General features: G+C 38.4%; 1 pseudogene; it reads left to right on the top strand.

The window, feature by feature from the left end:
• The first annotated feature begins 9,809 nt into the window (after nucleotides 1–9,809).
• On the top strand, nucleotides 9,810–10,415 carry LOC118539919 (large ribosomal subunit protein uL15 pseudogene; annotated as a pseudogene).
• The last annotated feature ends 7,316 nt before the right edge of the window (nucleotides 10,416–17,731 follow it).

Raw genomic sequence — 17,731 nt, 5'->3', positions numbered from 1 at the left:
TCTGAGAACTAGTTTTTTTATGATAATAAGTGGGTAAAAAATAATAACAGTGAGTCTCAAGATAGTAGCTTTGTAGCACAAGATTTCATTTACATAAACATTTTGTGGTTTCTAAATTAAACCTGTGCTTTTTTCTTAGCTGCAAACATGGGTTTGGGAATACATACAAAGATAATATTCCATTGAAATGTAAAATATTAGATCATTCTTCAACCTAGGTTTGTCCAAAGTTCAACCCCCCCATCTACTTACACATCTGTAACTATATAACTCTCATAGGAGGCACTTTCAGTTTGGGAACTTTGGTAGAGGACTTGTAGTAAGCCTATGTTTAAATACAACAAGAATTGAATTCTAGTTCCAGTACTTTACCCTGTGCAAGCTCGCAGAACGAAAGATATTACTGTTGTTTGTCCTACATAAAATAAGTTCACATGCCAATACTTCAAAGCCAAATGAAAAGCAGCTGTCAAGCTGTGTTGAGACTATTCATATAAAAAGTAGATACTCACCAAACCATTAGGCTACTTTGCTCTTTTGCTTAAAGGTTTATTATCACTTAGTCTTCCCTGGCGAATCCGAAACAGTCACGAGTCTGAATGTCCACATTCACTGAGTCTGTTGTCGTAAGAAGCAGATAATCCAGAAGGCCAAATTCTCCCTAGACTAGGACCATGTATTTCCCATAGGACATAATAGCCCTGTAGTTTGTTCTTCACTTTGTCATGATAAGCAGAATACAGAACAGACCCCATTAACAATTATTAACTATCCATCAGTGAAAACCTTTGGCTGCAAAGATGAAGGCTGACTGATGAGCAATCTTTTTTCTCTGATGTCCGTGTTGTATACTGTATGTGAGTGATCTCTGTGTGTGAGTGTGCATGTGCATGTACAACAGGTGTACAGTCCAAAAAGGATTGGGTATAGAATGAAATTGCTCTTCCTATTTATCACATATCTCTAACTAAATACATTTCTTGACTTTCATTTTGGAAAGGTTCTCTGGGGTTAAGTGCTCTGTAAACAACAGATTGCTCTTTCTCTGAGGTAAGTGACACACAGTGTCATATTTCTGTTCCTTGCCTACAAAATGACCAGATGACAAAGTAATAAATTTTAAAACATAGGAATCAGAAGTTTAAGATTCTATAATAAGGTAATATAAATAATTCTCTAATTACCATAACTTCAAATTTTATTACAAGTGTTTTAAAGTTTATTTTAACTAAGCTTTTTTGAGGCAGGCTGTCACAACTTGTCACTACTTGAATGCCAATAAATATATAGGTTACAAAAATTCACTAGATTTTCATTTTAAAAGGCTAATGAAAAGGGGGAAAAGTTTAAGAATTATAAATATTAGTAGATTTTGTCTTGAGTAATATACAGTTAATAGGGCCTGTACTTTGTGTTTTTATGTCTGGGAGACTGGTAGTAGAAAAGAGAAGAAATTACCTTCTCTCCCCTTCATCACAGTCTGTTTTTCTTACAGGTCTGATTTGATACAAATCCACTTCAGTAGGATATCTCATTTGATCTGTACAACAGGCTGGGTAAATAAATTCTGTCTCCATTTTATAGGTGAGAAATCTGAGATTATTAACTGATTTAACATTCCAAAACTAACAAAGCAGAGCTCTTACCCAAAGTTAGTTGGGGTTGTCATTGTTTTTCCCATCTCTTAATCCAGGACTTTTTCTACTATTATCAAACTACTATTAGTTAGTTTGATGGTTTATTTGCATGAAATTGCATAAGTTACCTATGAGCCTATTTTATATGTCTAGGCTTAAAATAAAGATAGCATTTCTTGATTTTATTTATTTTTTGCATTCTTTTCTAATTCTACATCCTCGCCCCCACACTCAACTAAGTTTCTCCTCTCCTTAAAACTTATTACTAAACCATTTTGCCCTATAATGGGATTTTTTTTAGATGAATGCTTTAATGCTCAAGCAGCTAGTTGATTCCCTGATGCAAATTCCAACTGTATCCGGTAGATCAAGTATTTAAAGATATTTTCACATACCCACATGCAAAAGAACTTCTGCATTTTTTTTTAAGAGTTTTATTGGGTGATAGACATTGGGGAGGTATGTGCTACGGTGAGCGCTCTCAATTGTGTAAGAGTGTTGAATCGCAGACATGTACCTCTGAAACAAATAATACATTATATGTAAAAAAAAAAAAAAGCAGGAAGGGAAGAATGAAGGGGGGAAATCAGAGGGGGAGATGAACCATGAGAGACTATGGACTCTGAGAAACAAACTGAGGGTTCTAGAGGGGAGTGGGGTGGGAGGATGGGTTAGCCTGGTGATGGGTATTAAAGAGGGAACATACTGCATGGAGCACTGGGTGTTATATGCAAACAATGAATCATGGAACACTACATCAAAAACTAATGATGTATGGTGATTAACAAAAATTTCTTTAAGATTTTTTAATTAATTAATTTATTTATTTGACAGACACAGCGAGAGAGGGAACACAAGCAGGGGGAGTGGGAGAGGGAGAAGCAGGCTCCCCGCCGATCAGGGAGCCCAATGCGGGGCTCGATCCTAGGACCCTGGGATCATGACCTGAGCCGAAGGCAGACGCCTAACAACTGAGCCACCCAGGTGCCCCAACTTCTGCATTCTTAAAAAATAGACATGTTTAGTTGGTGATTGGAGCTTACTTCCCAAGAACTTTTTTATTCCCAAGTAAGATAGGCAACATTAATAGTGCTGTGGTTTTAGCAACAAATTTTTCTCCCCAATGAAAATTTGTGGAATGTCAGTATGTTAAAAATTGTATTTATGTTAACTCAGATATGACCTCACCCCAAAAGAAAGTACTCAAAAATCAAAATAGGCCTAAGACAGCATAACAACAGCATGATTTTCTCACTTGTTACTTATTCTATGTTTTTAAACACTTGACAAGAAAAGACTTCTGGATTCAGTCAGATCTAGGTGTAAATCTTAGTTTCACCACTTTATGATTGTGTGACATTGGTCAAATTACTTAACCATTCGGGCTCAATTTCTTTGGGTAAATGACATATCTGTATAAAGTGCCTTGAATACTTCCTAGAGTTTAGTGGATAGATGCTCAGAATTGCAATTATTATTACTTTGAAGAAATTACATTAATTTGTGACTTTCTAAAAGTACTAATTTACTTTGGAATGTAATTTATTATATCCAAAGAAGCTTGTAGCATTTTTTTTTTTTTAAGATCTGTCCATTTATTTTAGAGAGTGGGGGAGTGGCAGCGAGAGGGAGAGAGAATCTTAAGCAGACTCCCCGCTGAGCACAGAGCCCCATGCAGGACTCGATCTCATGACCCTGAGATCTGACCCAAAGGAGCTTGTAGTATTTAAAAATTTTAATAGTTTCTCCTTAGACTATATTAAAACAAAATTCTGGAACAATTTACCCAGTTACCATAAACACCTAATTTTTGCTCTAGGATCAGTAAGGGAGAAAGATACATAAGAGGTGGATTTTGAGGACTTCCTTCAATCCCTGCAAGAAGGAAAAGGTACACCTCTATAACCATGCCACGTCTGTGCCAACAGATGCCGTGGACACTGGCTCTAGTGTGAATCTAACCCATTTATGGATCCCAGTTGCTGTTAACAGAGGAGAGATGGGGAAAGTGGCAGAGAATTTATATATGTGACATAAAATTTATTTCCCATAGAAGAGGCAGGTGGTAAGTATGGGCTAGTAATTGTTTTAATACTTACTGGTAATAATTGCTACTCAATATTTCTTGTTTTCATTAAGATTTATAGTTGTTGGAATGACAGGATCATCACTAATTTTGGATGATTTTAAAGTTTACGTGGTGCTTCTTATAAAATATCCTGCCACCCTCTTGGTTGTTTATCAGCCTGCAGATCAGACTAACCTTGTTACATAATGATGTTCCGCATAAGAGCTTTATTACCTTATCTGTTCTTTCGTCTGAAATTTATAGTCCTGCCTCTCATTCTCACTCCATACTAGACTGCACATCTGTCTAGGACTTGCTTTACTGTAACCAGCAGTAGAAAAACCAGAGGGAAGGCAGCTAAATTTTACTCTTCTCTGTGTACCACACCCTATATATCTTGGTGTTGTAATTAAAAAAAAAAATTTTTTAAGCTGTTTCTTTTACTGTACTGTGAACCCCTTGAAAGAACAGGGTCATTTTCATTTTTGTTCTCAGCACTTAGCCTAGTGCCTTGCACATGGTAGGTGTTTGCTGAATTTTTAAAAAAGGAACGAGTTAACCCAAATAATTAAATTCTGATATGTACACTTTGTGGAAGAAGAAATCTTAGTTGGCTTCTAGATTTAAGTTTTTTAAGCTACTGAATATAAACATTCCAATTCCTGCAAACTTAGTTTCAGTCATTCAACAAGTTCTTGTTAGCACTTACCCGCCAGACATTGCCCTATGTGGTGGTACACACTCAGAAGCAAAGCAAGCAACAATAAAATCCTTGCCTTGTGGAGGTTACATTCAAATAGTGGGAAGATTGGAAATAGGCAAAATACATTATGGTAGAAGATAAGCTCTATGGAAAAAACAGAGCAGGATAAGAGATTTCAGGGATGAGCGGGGGGCGGGGCGGGGGGAGCTGGTTAGAGAAGGCCTTACTGAGAAGATAACATTTGAGTGGCACTCGGCTGGCTCAGTCAGTAGAATATGATTCTCGGTCTCGGGGTTGTAAGTTCCAGCCCCATGTTGGTTGTAGCGATTACTTAAAAAAAAATAAAATCTTACACAACAACAAAAAAAAGGATAACATTTGAGCCAAAACTGGAAGAAGGAGAGGGGAAAAAATACCACAGGTATCTGGGGGAAGGGCATTTTCAGAGGGAGCAAGGAAAGCAAAGTCCCTGAGATGCAGATGTTTTTGAGTGTCTGACATCCAGGCTAATGTTGCAGCCACGTGAGCAGGAAGAGTAGGAGAGATCAGAGAGGCAACCAAGAGCTAGATTAGGGACTTCATTTAGAAATGTATTGGCCACATACTGTGCACTAGCCTTGCCCCTGAGTGATGGACTTGCTTCTTCAACAACCTTAGTACTTTTATCCATGCCCTTTTGCCAACAGTAACTTGTAGCTCTTTATAATAAAAGTCTTGTGTACTATTTTTTATAAAAAAATAAGAATTGGATTATAAATTTTGAATTAGGAAGAATAATTATTCTAGAAAACTTAGACTTAGGTCTCCTAAGGGGAAATTTAATTAAATGTAAAACATTAGCTAAGAGTCCTGACAAACCAAGTTAGAAATGGAAAAACATTATTATAAACATCAATACTATATAAAAGAAGCATATCAGTTCTTTGGGCAAAATTAATATTTTAGGTCAGTTCTCAAAAGAATTGTTCTCATTGGTTTTACCATTGGTCTGTATACCTATTGCATTGTCCTCACTTGTGGGCTTTGTTTTTGGGGGGTTTTTTTGTTGTGTTTTTTTTTTTTTTTGGTAGTAGTATTCCTGTTCAGATGGTCATTTCTCATTTCTGCTTTCAAAAGCAAAATCTAGATTGTAAAATGTGCTTCTATAATTGCTAAAATGTTCCAAGAAGGATCAGATTACTTTAATCTCAGTGTGTAGTATACACCATCTTTCTTGTCCTAGGACTGTCCCGGGAATGGTTAACTTAATCTTTCTTCTACAACGACTCAAATATGAGTTACCCGGTGAGCTTGTTCAGACACAGTTTGAACCGCACTCCTATTTCTGATTCAGTATTTAGGATCTTGAGTGGGACCAGTGAATTTGCATTTCTATCAAGTTAACCAGGTGATGCTGATACTGCTGGTTAGGGACTGTATTTTGAGACATATGGCATTATAATATCATTTGTCCATCTCCTGAATGGAAATAGAGAATTTGAAAGTAAGTCCCTTGTGAGAAACTAAAATGTAGGTATAGTATATTAACAGTTAAAAGGAGATCATAGAGATAATAAACCTTGAGTAACACCAGTGATAGTTTAAAAGATCATGTGTCCAATCGTAACACATACCTGGGCTGAGGAAAAGGACACGTGCAAACAAATCAGATATGGTTTGCCAAGAAATCAAAACAGAAAAGGATTTTTTTTCATATGAGACAAGCAACTTGACAACAGTCCCATACATTTGGTCAGGAAAAGGGTAACCAATGCCCTTACCTTTTTTCCAGTTGCTAGAGAGATAAAAAGCCTAAAACTCCAGGTGGAGGGAGGCAAATGTCTTAAAAATCTAGCTCTCTTGCAAGCTTAAATCAGGAAAGCCAACATAACTACCTTCTTACCTTTAAAGCCCAAGCTACCTGCATTACATAAAGTGCCTCATAAGCAATGCACAGCATGCTACAGGGATTCTGCTACATCTAAACATGCATCCGTTTTTCCTGCATGTCCTAAGTGGCTAGCTTTATAGGACTGCTACTTAATATAGCTAAACTTTGGGGTGCCTGGGTGGCTCAGTCGTTGAGCGTCTGCCTTCGGCTCAGGTCATGATCCCAGGGTCCTGGGATCGAGCCCCACATCGGGCTCCCTGCTCCGCAGGAGGCCTGCTTCTCCCTCTCCCACTCCCCCTGCTTGTGTTCCTTCTGTCACTGTGTCTCCCTCTGTCAAATAAATAAAAAATCTTTAAAAAATATATATATATAAACTTTTTTGGATTGAGTTCAGATAGATACAGATGTGTAAATCTCTATCAGAGTTTAAGTTGTCATCCTGAGACCAACAGTGTCACCATCAACTGGGAATTTATTAGGCACGCAAATTCTTGGGCCCCACTGCAGACCTAATGAATCAGAAACTGAAGATGAGGCCCAACAGTCTTCTTCAACAAGCCTTCCAAGGGATTATGATGCAAGATAAAATTTGAGAACTACTGGTCTAAAGTTTTTAAATCCAGATAACCTGAACTGAAATTGAATTAAATGTTTAAAAATATTTTCTCTTTAGCCTTTATTGGTGGAGAGTGAAAAGAATGATCATTACAGAGTAAGAAATCTCTAGCTGTGTCGGGAGCATGCTGCAAGTTTCACTCCCTCAATCTGAAAAATGTTAGGAAACATTTTACCCTTGAAACTGGATTGGGAAGGGTCATAATCAGATGAATTAATCTGAAGTGGAGCAGATCCACCTCAAAGGAAGAAAGCATTCCCTTTAGTGGATGCCTTCAAAAGGAACCCAACAAGAAATTTTTGTTTGGGAAGGGATATGGGTATACTATAAAATGAGTTTGTTATTCAGTGCTTATAAAGTTACAAGTACAGTCCCAGTCTAATAGAGGTCTCCTACCTCAAGGTGAGGTTCAGAATCACTAAGAAAAACCACACCCCTGAGACCAGAAATACAAAGTCTAAGGCTGAGGCTGAAGCAGAATGACAGCTCCTCTGGCCTCTCTCCACCCTCCCCACCCTCTCGACAAGCATCAGATAACAAATAAGTATTAAGTAACAAGCAACAGAAGTCTACTGTTTGGGGAAGGGACAAGAGCATGGAGAGACCCTCTCTGAAGCACAAACTCAAAGAGAAGACGTAAAGGAGAAGCAGAACATTGAGAAAACCAATTCCCACCCTAACCACAAGAAAAATCCAGTAGAATTTAAAACATGGGACCTGGAAAGTAAACACAGCAGCAACAAAAGACAAACCCAGCTCAATTCCAGCTGTATTGACTCAACCCTCTACAAGCCTAGCAAAAGAAGGGGTGTCACTTCCAATAATAAATACTATTTGCCTCAGTATCTACTGTTCTATACATTATGTGCAATAAGCAATCAAGTACAAAATACAAAACATAAACTTTTTAAAATCCATCATCAAGAGACAAAGCAATCAGCAGAACCAGACTTAAATATGACATGGATGGAATGATCAGATAGGAAATCTAAAATAATTATGATTAATATATTAGCCTAAAGTGGAAAAGGTAGGGAACAGGAATAAATAGACAAGGAAGTTCAGCAGAGATATGGAAGCTATAAGAAGAGTCAAATGGGAAAGGGCAGTCCAAGATGATGATGTAGGAAGGTCCTGAACTCACTTCCTCCCACAGACATAGCAAATCTATAGCTACATGTGGAAAAATTCCCTCTGAAAAAGCCTGAAAACTAGCCAAACAGATCCTCCACAACAAAAGATAAAAGGGCCACATTGAGACTGGTAGGAGAAGCAAAGACATGGTCTTACCAAAAAGCCCACCCCAGTGCAGTGACCCAAAATCATGAGGGATATCATGAAGCCTGAACTTCTCCCTGAGGACTGAGGGTTCATTCCCCACACCAGGCACCCCAACCTTTGGGACCTTCACTAGAAAGTTAAGCACCCCAAACAAGGCTACTTGGGATCTTTTGTGGTTCCATTAGCCAAACCAGCGTTGAGAAAGACAAAGCTGGAGGCATCATGCTCTCCAATTTCAAACTATATTACAGAGCTTTAGTAATCAAAACAATATGGCACTGGCATAAAACCAGACACATAGATCAAAAGAACAGAATAGAAATCCCAGAAATAAGCCCATACACATATGGTCAATTAATTTGTGAAAAAGAAGGCAAGAATATACAACACAGAACAGTCTCTTCAATAAATTATGAGGGAAAACTGAACAGCCACATGCAAAAGAATGAAATTGGACCACTATCTTACACCATATACAAAAATTAACTCAAAATGTATTAGAGTTTTTAAAAATGTATTAAAGAGTTGAATGAAATCCTGAAACTGTAAAACTCCTAGAAGAAAACATAGTCAATAAGCTCCTTTGCATCAATCTCAGCAATGATTTTTTTGGATCTGACTCCAAAAACAAAGGCAACAAAAGCCAAAACAAAGTAATGGGATTATATCAAGCTAAAAAGTTTCTGCACAGCAAAGGAAAACATCAACAAAATTAAAAGGCAATGTACTGAATAGGAGAAAATATTTGCAAATCATATATCCAATAAGGGGTTAATATCCAAAATATATAAACACTAATACATAATTCAATACCAAAAAAATCCCCAAACTCCAATTAAAAAATGAGCAGAGTTGGGGCATCTGGGTGGCTCAATTAGTTAAGCATCTGACTCTTGATCTCAGCTCAGGTCTTGATCTCAGGGTTGTGAGTTCACTCTCTGTGTTGGGTGTGGAGCCTACTTAAAAGAAAAAATGAGCAGAGGATCTGAATAGACTTTCTTTCTTCCTTTCTTTCTCTTTCTTTCTTTCTTTCTTTCTTTCTTTCTTTCTTTCTCTTTCTTTTTCTTTCTTTCCTTTCTTTCTTTCTTTCTTTCTCCCCTCCCTTCCCTCCCCTCCCCTCCCCTCCCCTCCCCTCCCCTCCCCTCCCCTTCCCTTCTCCAAGCTATACACCCAGTGTGGGGCTTGGACTCAGGACCCTTTCTTCCCTTTCACAAGCTCTACACCCAGTGTGGGGCTTGGACTCAGGACCCTGAGGTCAAGAGTTGCATGCTCTATGGACTGAGCCAGCTGAATAGACATTTTTCTATTCAGGTGCCCCTGAATAGACATTTTTCTACAGAAGACATACAGATGGCCAACAGATGCATGAGAAGATGCCCAACATCACTAATCATCAAGGAAATGCAAATCAAAATCACAATGAGGCTTTTTGTGCGTCTGCTTCATTGGTTGTGCAGGCCGTGAGCCCTACTCACGTTGCACCCCAACCACCTACCCCCAATCTTGGCCCGGTTTTCCAGGCCACTCATGGCGAGCCTCAGGGCAGGGTGGCCGGCATGGGCCCGTAGTCTGGGGCTGTGTTCTGCCCGGGGTTCGGATCTCTGAGACACGCGGGCCCGCGCGCTTGGGCGTCGCCCTTATGAGGCCGCATGACCCTGGGCCAGTCCGTAACATCACCTTTGCTGAATGTGACCCGAAGCAGATCCTTGACCCCCGAGCCTACAGACCCTTCACAGATGGTCGAATTCGCTCTCTGTCCCACCTCCGTTTGGCCTTATCACCAAGCACCTTTGTCCATACAGCCATCCAGACTGAGGAAGACCCAGAAACTTCGGGGCCACGTGAGACACAGCCAAGGCGACATCACCAAGCACCGGAAGCACCCAGGAGGCCGGGGTAATGCTGGGCATGCGTCACCACAGGATCAACTTCGACAAATATCACCCAGGTTACTTTGGAAAAGTTGGTATGAGACATTACCACTTAAAGCGGAACCAGAGCTTCTGCCCAACTGTCAACCTTGATAAACTGTGGACCTTGGTCAGTGAGCAGACACGGGTAAATGCCGCCAAAAACAAGACTGGAGCCGCTCCTATCATTGATGTGGTGCGATCGGGCTACTACAAAGTTTTGGGAAAGGGAAAACTCCCAAAACAGCCTGTCATCGTGAAGGCCAAATTCTTCCGTAGAAGAGCAGAGGAGATTAAGGGTGTCAGGGCACCTGCATTCTAGTAGTTTGAAGCCACGTTGGGGGGGGGGGGTGTTCATTAAACGCTAACAAGTGCTTCTCAAAAAAAAAAAAAAAATCACAATGAGATACCACCTCACACATGTTAAAATGGCTAGTATTTAAAAAAAGAAAAGAAAGAAAAGGAAGTGTTAGTAAGGATGTAGAGAAAAAGGGACTTCTGTGCACTGTTGGTGGGAATATAAATGGTACAGCCACTATGGAAAACAGCATGAAGTTTCCTCAAAAATTTTTAAATATAACTACCATATGATTCAGCAATTCCACTACTAGGTAATTTATCCAAAGAAAACAAAAACACTAATTCAAAAAGATATATGCACCCCTATGTTTATTGCAGCAACAGCCAAGATATGGAAACAACCTAAGTTTCCATTGATATATATATATATATATATCATCTTTGTTCTGTATACAGATATACATATACATACAGATATACATATACATATCATATACATATATGATAATATATATATATACAGTGGAATACTGCTTGGCCATGAAAAAACAAAATCTTGCCATTTGCAACATGGATGGACCTTGAGGGACTTATGCTAATGAAATAAGTCAGAAAAATGCAAATACCATTTATATGTGGAATCTAAAAAACAAAATAAACAAAACTCAAAGATACAGACACTAAAACTGTGGCTGCTGGAGGGGAGGGAGTTTTGGGAGGCAGGCAAAACGGGTGAAGAGGGCCAAGAGATACAGACTTCCAATTATAAATAAGTCAGGAGGATGTAAGGCACAGCACAGTGACCGTGGTCAATAATATTGTAGTACATACTTGAAAGTTGCCAAGAGAGTAAATCCTAAAAGTTCTTATCAAGTGAAAAAAAAAATTATAACTCTGTATGATGATGAATGGTAAGTAAACTTACCGTAGTGAGATCATTTCAACAGAGTATACAAATATTGAATCATTATGTTGTATGCCTGGAAATAATATAATGTTATATGTCAACTATACTTCAATTAAAAAAAGAAATTAAAAAAAAAAGGACATTGGGATGCCTGGCTGGCTCTGTCAGTAGAGAATGCGACTCTTGATCTTGGGGTCGTGATTTCAAGCCCCACATTGGGCATAGAGCTTAATTTAAAAAATAATAAGAATAACCTGCAAAAAAAAAAGCTCACATGTAAATAATGGAATGAAAAACTATGGTAACAGGAAGAATGCCTCCTGACTGATGTGAAGAAACATCAGTAATTTGACACAGCCAAAGAAAGAGTGAATTGAAGATAGGTCAAAAGAAGTTATCCAAACTGAAGCTCAAAAAGAAAAAAAAAAACAACAACAACACACCACACCAAAGTTGTGGGACAATATTACATAGTCTACTATGTGTCATTTGAATCCCACGAGGAAAAGGGAGATGAATGGGATAGAGGAAATATTTGAAGAGATAATGGTCAAGAAGTTTTCAAAATTAATGAAACATATCAGAGCACAGTTGCAAAAAGCTCAGAGAATGGCAAGGATTTTTTTTTTTTTAATTTTTTTAACCTAGATACACTATATTCAAGCTGCTAAAAACCAAAGATAAAGAGAATCTTGTAAGCAATCCATGGGGAAAAATACGATATCTGTATACAGAACAAAGATGAGACTAATGCAAATTTCTTCCATTTTATATAAAGTGCTGTAATATTAACTTGTAGCAGACTATCATAAATTAAGGATGGATATTGCAATTCCTAGAGCAGAGTTCTTAACTGGGGCTCCATCTCTGCAAGATGTTGCTAAGAGTTTTGTTAGAGATCATGGTTTGATGAAGTGCCTGAAACAAGCAAAGGCCAAGATGTATTAAATGTTTGGCTCAGCAATGTGCAAGCCCAACAACAGTGGAGTGACATCCTTAAAGTGCTAAAATTAAAAAGAACTGATGGCTCTAAATTCTAAGCTCAGCAAAACTATGTTTGAAAAATAAGGAGGGGCGCCTGGGTGGCTCAAGTCGGTTAAGCATCTGCCTTCGGCCCCAGTCATGATCTCAGGGTCCTGAGATCGAGTCCCACATCAGGCTCCCTGTTAATTTTTTTTTTTTTTTAAAGAATCTCTTAAGATTTTATTTATCTATTTGAGAGAGAGAGAGTGAGAGAATGAGTGGGGGGTGGGGAGCGGCAGAGAGAGAAGCAGACTCCTTGCAAGGAGCCCGACATGGGACTCGATCCCAGGACCCTGGGATTACGACCTGAGCCGAAGGCAGACGCTTAACCGACTGAGCCACCCAGATGCCCCAGGCTCCCTGTTCAGCGGGGAGTCTGCTTCTCCCTCTCCCTCTGTGCTCGCTCTCTCTCTCTCTCTCCCCCTCTCAAATAAATAAATAAAATCTTAAAAAAAGGAACAAATGCTTTTTCAGAAAAAAAAGTTGGAGAAACTCAATAGATCTACACTACAAAAAACTGTTGAAGTTCTTGAGGTAGAAGGAATAGGATATGAGACAGTAGTATGGATCTCCACAAAGAAAGGAAGATTCGAGGAAGCGCTTAAAATGTACATAAATATAAAGACTGTACTTCTATTTAAAGTTCTTAAAATAATTGATGGCCCAATCAAAAATACGAACAATATAATGAGGGTTTATAACATATGTAAAAGTAACACACCAATAACAATAGTACAAAAGACAGAAGTGTATCAGTGTAAGATAACATGCATTAGTTACTATGTGCTTTAATATGTTCTCAGTTCTGGGTTGAACTTAAGTACAGATTTCATTTTCACCTGAAATAAATAAGCCTGTTCACACATGTAAGGAGTTGAAAACTGTAGTAAGTTGTCCTTTATTTTCCTATAAATGACAGAATATTCTTTTTTACAGAAATACAAAACTTGTCTAGAGGCAGATCAGTAAATTTCATTTTTAGTGGACAGTCAGCCTGCAGCTCACAAATTCTCAAGCTGAGTAGAAGAGTTAGAGAAAGGGACCTTCCTTGAGTCACACTTGCATTGGAAGGGAGGGCGAATGCTGTTCAGTTTTGTTCTGCAGTTCTTCCATGTGGTTTCATAAAACTGGACACTTGGTGATACTCCTCCTCTTTCTCAAACCCAAGCAGCAGTGGAAACATTTCAAAATTTCATTTTGCAATATTTTTCCAAAAATTCGATTTCCTTTAAAATCCAAGGAACTTGTCACTTGAAATCAAAACCTGTTCTATGGTTCTTGCAGAGATTTGTTCAACAGGTTCATAGGATTAAAAAAAAAAAAATGTCTACTGAGGGCGCTCATTTCTGTAACCCTTCTTCATTTCAAAGTCGTGAGCAAACTCTAGTCCTCTATTTTCCTGAAAGTACCCATAAGTCTCTTTTAACCTCAAACACCCTATTGAGAATTCTTCCTCTGCTAAGCCCCCAGGTTTCTATATGTAGCAAGGGATTTATGCACTCTTTTCCCCAGGTTTTGAAACAGTTCCAAAAAACATTCTTAAGTAAATTAGTCTTTGTTTAATAAAGGTAACCATTTTTTGTAGCATCTTTCCAAATTTCCAAATTTCAACTCTTAAGATTTTTTGACACAAGCATCTCTCTGTAAAGAAAACAGTGTATTGTGACATTAACACCTGGATTTTTTTTTCTGAACAGGAGCCTGCAGCCAACACAAGTTCCTTTAAGATAGACCTTTTGTTTCCAGATATGAAGACAAACATATAATACATCTTGGCCTCTGTTGTTTCAGGCACTTCATCAAACCATGATCTCTAACAAAACTCTTAGCAACATTTTGTAGGAACCTCGCTTCCATGGAGCCCCAGTTAAACTCTGCTCTAGGAATTGCAATATTCATCCTTAATTTATGATAGTCCACTATAAGTTAATATTATAGCACTTTATATAAAATGGAAGAAACTTGCAACACCTTATCTCATTTACCACCCTCTATTCCTTGTGCTATTGCTATCATACATTTGATATCTACTTATTTATAAATACCACAAGACTGTGTTATAGTTTTTACAATAATAATCAGCTGTCCTTTATATAAATGAAGAGAGAAAAAAAGTTGGTGTGGTCAGCAGAATGATGGCCCCCCAAGTATGTCCATGCCCTAATGCCCAGAAGTTGTGAATATGTTAGGTTACATGTCAAAGGGGGAATTATGGTAGCAGATTGAATTAATGACGCTAATCAATTGACTTTAAGATAGGGATATTATCTTGAATTATCCAATTAGGCCCAAAACAATTTCAAGGGTCCCTAAAATGGAGAAAGAGAGGCAGAAGAAAACCAATAGAAATAGCAGCATGAAATGGATTCAGAGTGACATTGCTGGCTTTGAAGATGGGGCCACAAGCCCAGGAGTGCAGGGGGCCTCTAGAAACTGGAAAAACAAGGAAATGGATTCTGCTCTAAAGCCTCCAGAAGGAGCATAGCTAACACCTTAATTTTAGCTCAGTGCAGCCTATTTCAGACCTCTGACCTCTCAAATTTAAGACAATAAATTTGTCTTGTTTTTAGCCACTCTGGGGTAATTTGTTACAGTAGCATAGGAAACCAGTATAGATAGAATTTTGTATTTACTTTTTCAGATGCTGTTTATTTCTTCCTGTAGATAGAAATTGTCCTATCATGTCATTTACTTTTAACCTAAGGAACATCTTTTTGTATTCCTTGTAGTGGAGGCCTGCTGGTGATGATTCTCTCAATTTCCTTTTATCTTTATGTCTTTATTTACCTTTCATTATGGAGATGATTTTCTCTGGATATGGAATTCTAGTATGACTTATATTTTCTTCCATTCAGTGCTTTAAAGATGTCATACAGTTGTCTTCTGGTCCCCATTGTTTCTCATGAGAGAAATATTTTTTCATTTTCCCCTTATATATATATTTTCTTTTTCCTTTGGTTAAGGTTTTTCTCTTTATTTTTGGTTTTCAACAGTTTGGTAGTGCATAAGTGTGATCTTCTTTGTGCTTTCGCTGCTAGGAATTCACTGAAATTTTTGGAACTGTAAGTTGATATTTTCACCAAATTTGGGAAATTTTCAGCTGTTATTGTTTCAAATATTTCTTCTTCCCCATTACATAATTTCTCTCTTCTCCTTTTGGTTTGCAATTGCACGCATGTTAGGCTGCTTGATATTGTCTTTTTTTCTTTTTTTTAAGATTTTATTTATTTATTTGACAGAGAGAGACACAGTGAGGGAGGGAACACAAGCAGGGGGAGTGGGAGAGGGAGAAGCAGGCCTTCCGCCGAGCAGGGAGCCCGATGTGGGGCTCGATCCCAGGACCCTGGGATCGTGACCTGAGCCGAAGGCAGACGCTTGACGATTGAGCCACCCAGGCGCCCCTGCTTGATATTGTCTAACAACTTACTAAATCTTTGTTCTATTTTCTTCATCTTTTTTTTCTTCATTCTTCAGATTCCATATTATTGTTGATCTTTCTTCAAATTCACTGATGCTTTTGCCATATCCAGTCTGATGTTAGACCCATCCAGAGAATATTTCATTTCAGATATTATACTTTCCAGTGCTAGAATTTCATTTTAGTTTTTTTTTAAATAGTTTTCATTTTTCTCCTGAAATTCCTCCATTTGCTCACTCACTATGGCTATCTTTTCATGTAAGTCTTTGAAAATATTTATAATAACTGCTTTAGAGTCCTTTAAAATCATATGGGTCATCTCAGGGTCTGTTTCTGTTGACAACTTTTTCTCTAATCTTGGGTAATGTTTTCCTGTGTCTTTACATGTTTCATTAAAAAAAAAAATTTTTTTTTAATTTTTTAATAAGCTCTACATCCGAGCATGGGGCTTGAACTCACAACCCTGAGATCCAGAGTTACATGCTCCACCAACTAAGCCAGCCAGGCACCCCACATGTTTAATATTTTTTATCCTAAACATTGTAGACAATACATGAATTTATCGTCCTCTGAAGGATTCTGATTTCCATTCTAGTAGGCAGCTAAACTTTAGTGGCTGATGACTTTGAACTTGTGTAAGCTTACTTTTATATTTTTAGGATGGGTCTATTTCAATTTTATTCTTAGTTTTAGAGAAAATCTTTAGTCACAGGAAATAGTCTTTACCCCAAAGGTGTAGCCCCTTTTGAGTTTTGATTAAAAGCTTGAAATGTTTACCAAGCACCTCTGACTTGGTAGGACAATGGTCTCAATGTCTGTGGTCCCCCCAAAGTCACATGTTGTAATCCTAACACCAAATGTAATGATGTTAAGAGGTGAGGCCTTTTAGAATTGATTAGGTCATGAGGATAGAGCACTCATGAATGGGATTAGTGCCTTTTTTATTATTATTATGTTATGTTAATCACTAAACATTACATCATTAGTTTTTGATGTAGTGTTCCATGATTCATTGTTTGCGTATAACACCCAGTGCTCCATTCAATACGTGCCCTCCTTAATACCCATCACCAGGCTAACCTATCCCCCCTACCCTCCTCCCCTCTAGAATCCTCAGTTTGTTTCTCAGAGTCCATAGTCTCTCATGGTTCATCTCCCCCTCCGATTTCCCCCATTCATTTTTCCCTTCCTACTATTTTTTTTAACATATAATATATTATTTGTTCAGAGGTACAGCTCTGTGATTCATCAGTCTTACAAAATTCACAGCGCTCACCATAGCACATACCCTCCCCAGTGTCTGTCACCCAGCCACCCCATCCCTCCCACCCCCCCCACTCCAGCAACCCTCAGTTTGTTTCCTGAGATTAAGAATTCCTCCAATCAGTGAGATCATATGATACATGTCTTTCTCTGATTGACTTATTTCGCTTACATAATACCCTCTAGTTCCATCCATGTCATAGTAAATGGCAAGATTTCAGGGTTTTTTTGATGGCTGCATAATATTCCATCGTATATATATACCACATCTTCTTTATCCATTCATTTGGTGATAGACATCTTGGCTCTTTCCATAGTTTGGCTCTCGTGGACATTGCTGCTATAAACATTAGGGTGCACGTATCCCTTCAGATCACTACATTTGTATCTTTGGGGTAAATACCCAGTAGTGAAATTGCTGGGTCATATGGTAGCTCTATTAGCTCTATTTTCAACTTTTTGAGGAACCTCCATACTCTTTTCCAGAGTAGCTGCACCAGCCTGCATTCCCACCAACAATGTAGGAGGGTTCCCCTTTCTCCACATCCTCGCCAATATCTGTCGTTTCCTGACTTGTTCATTTTAGCCCTTCTGACTGGTATGAGGTGGTATCTCATTGAGGTTTTGATTTGGATTTCCCTGATGCCGAGCGATGTTGAGCACTTTTTCATGTGTCTCTTGGCCATTTGGAGGTCTTCTTTGGAAAAATGTCTGTTCATGTCTTCTGCCCATTTC

The sequence above is a fragment of the Halichoerus grypus genome, chromosome 6, assembly GCF_964656455.1.
Source record: "Halichoerus grypus chromosome 6, mHalGry1.hap1.1, whole genome shotgun sequence".
Classification (NCBI taxonomy): Eukaryota; Metazoa; Chordata; class Mammalia; order Carnivora; family Phocidae; genus Halichoerus; species Halichoerus grypus.
The sequence above is the reverse complement of the archived record's forward strand: the minus strand, read 5'-3'. Positions and strand labels throughout refer to the sequence as shown.